The sequence below is a fragment of the Mustela nivalis genome (genome assembly GCF_964662115.1).
Source record: "Mustela nivalis genome assembly, contig: HAP1_SCAFFOLD_424, whole genome shotgun sequence".
NCBI lineage: Eukaryota > Metazoa > Chordata > Mammalia > Carnivora > Mustelidae > Mustela > Mustela nivalis.
The window spans coordinates 196,417-199,584 of record NW_028136230.1 but is presented as its reverse complement, the minus strand read 5'-3'; positions in this window follow the sequence as shown (position 1 = coordinate 199,584).

The window sequence follows — 3,168 nt, the reverse complement described above, 5'->3', positions numbered from 1 at the left end:
TGAAGGCAAACCTAAATCATTGCTTCCTTTTTTGAGAGATTCTCAGCATATTTTCTTAAAATTAGCTGAAATAAACAATGTGTTTAGTCGCAAAGTGATTTGCATTTTTGCACAAACTCCCTATCTCCTTGAGAATTATAACAAATATTTCATGAAACATCATTGATCTTTACTTTGTTACACTGCTGTAAAGTACATTCAGAGTTGCCAGTTAAAGGTGTTAGTGTTGAGATGAAATGTCATGCATTTTTCTTCACTTCCATGCAAATGAACACAGTAATTTATTAAGACACAATGAAGAAAAAAAAATTGACAATGAGTTCCAGATTTCAAAAATCACTTGCCATTCAATCCAAATTGTGAGTTTGATCGGTTACTGAACACTTTATAATGCACCCCCGGTAATTTTACAGAGATTACTTTTTTCTTACCAATTCTTGATTATTCTGTCTTGCAATGCAGAGAAAGCTAACTAATTTAAAGAGTGCTGTGAAGTGTGTAAACCTGGTGATTCACAGACCTGTACCCCTGGGTATAAAAATATATGGTTATAAAAAATAAAAATTAAAAAAAAAAGAAAAAAGAAAAAAAAATAAAATAAACTTCCGTTAATTTTGATTGTTATAAACTTAAAATTGACTAATTTCCATATACAGAGTTTAAAATGTTCACAATTTACATTAAATATATATTCTGTGTATACCTTGGAAAAATTATACTGAAAATTGAAATTAAAATGATGTTGTATATAGCTGCAAGAAGCCGCCTGTCCCATTTCATCTTACTATATAAGTTGTGTAGGTAATTTATAAAATCCCTGCTGCATAATAAATCTATTTTTTGTTGGAATGGGTAGTAATGTTTCTTCTTATTTCGAAATAAGAGTTGGTCTATGAGTGCCTCTGCAACTGTATTTTTCCTAAATGGCTTCATGGTCTTGAACTGAGAAAGCTCAGAGCATTAAACATCAAAGTAATATATTTTGACATAATTAGACATCAAGGAAATGCAATTAAAATGACACTGAGATATCACTACACACTTACCAGAATGGCTAAAATAAAATATAATGACAAGCCCAAAAGAAAAAAATATACCATTTGATGATACACAATGGCAAGTTGTACCATAACTTAACCATCTCAGACTAGTGTAGTGTTAAATTTGTTTTTCTAAGCCATGTTTTGGGTCACTTACCACTTTTCAAGGATATAAAGTGCTATCATTTTACTTAAAACTGTGAAATTTGGTCAGATTTAAATTTCAATTTATGTTAAAACATTCTGTAAACTGTGTTAGACTTTGACATTTGTTCCCTCAGTTCAGTGAATAACACTATATCATATTCTGAAAAATATGCTAATTTTTTATTATTTTGAAAAATATCCCTTTTTCCTCTTATGGTAATTATTAATATGAATTAATAGTAGAATTTGATATGGTCCAATATGACCACAAATACTTTATTGTATATTATCAAATTTAATAATGAATATAATGTACTTCTTTGGACAATTTTTAAAGACCAGTCTACTCTTGAAACAAAAAAAAATGGAGATGCACTTCTTTAGTTCACACAAATTTCATTTTATTATATATGACCTCAGATAAATTTCAACAAATCATAATTTATTAAAATCATGTCTACTTAAAAATCTCATAGAAGAGTTAAACCATCAAAAATAAAAATAAACACACACAACACACACACATCACCCATGTATTGGCAAATCACAATTGCTGTAACAATACATTAGGCATTCCACAGTTAAGGGCTATCAAAATTTCCATCAGTGACAAAAAGATTTGTATCCAAATGGACTGATTTGCCAGAATCCAAGAAAAAGTCTCCTAGGATTTATTTAAAGGTAAATATTTGAACAAATACTTCTTAAATTTAGGAAATTCAGAACATACGATTAAAGAATATTTGCAGTGCAGACTATATTCAATCCTTCCTTCAAAATGTGCCTTTGAGTACATAATTCTGTTTTCTCGATCTAAATTGAGCTGTCTTCCAAGGAAGTTTTCCAAAATGTGTGTCTCTGTGTGATAAATGTTCTAAGACCTAACATGCTTCATTGTATTTTTACTGTGCTCTCAAATTTAATCAATAATTTGGATTGATGTATAATACCTAGTTTCAAATATCTTTTCCATCTATAAAAACTCCCAGCTGTCTCTTTATATGCTATTACTATTGAGAATTGTGCTGTCAGTATTATTCTTGTACATTTTAGGTGATCTGTTCTTCTCTTGGGCATCATTTATGCTCTTCTCTGTTTTTGATATTCTTAAAACTCACCATAATGTATATGAGTGGTTTTTTGTGTGTGTAGTTTTTGTTTTGTTTTGTTTCTGATATCTCATGTTTGGCATCATTTTAAGTCTGGTATCTTTTATCTTTCTTTAATTCTCCAAAATTTATCTCAGTACTTATTTAAATATTTTCTTTATTTTTTTTTCTCTTCTGCTGTATTTGGGCAGAAGTCATTAATTTGTTTGTTTGTTTTTCCCAACTCATTTATTCATTTTACAGCTATATTCATCTTAGTCTCCATTTATTGTATTCTTTATTTCAACAATTTTCACTTAATTTATATTCACAGTATAGTATCTTTCTTTTCCTTGTATATGTATATCATTATTTTATCATATACTTTTAAGCTATTTTTAAAAATATTTTATTTATTTATTTGACAGTGAGAGATCACAAGTAGGCAGAGAGGCGGGCAGAAAGAGAGGAAGGGAAGCAGGCTACCTGCTGAGCAGAAAGCCCGTTGTGGGGCTTGATTCAGGACTCTGAGATCATGACCTGAACGGAAGGCAGCGGCTTAACCCACTGAGCCACCCAGGCGCCGCTTTTAAGCTATTTTTTAAAAGTACAGTCATTCTTTTTTTTTTAAGTTTTTCTTTATTTATTTATTTGACAGAGAGAGATCACAAGTAGACGGAGGGCAGGCAGAGAGAGAGAGAGAGAGAGAGAGGGAAGCAGACTCCCTGCTGAGCAGAGAGCCTGATGCAGGACTTGATCCCAGGACCCTGAGATTATAACCTGAGCTGAAGGCAGTGGCTTAATCCACTGCGCCACCTAGGCGCCCCTAAGCTATTTTTTAAATTCCTGTTCCAATAACACTTGGATTGGCATATAAAGTTAACCACATCATA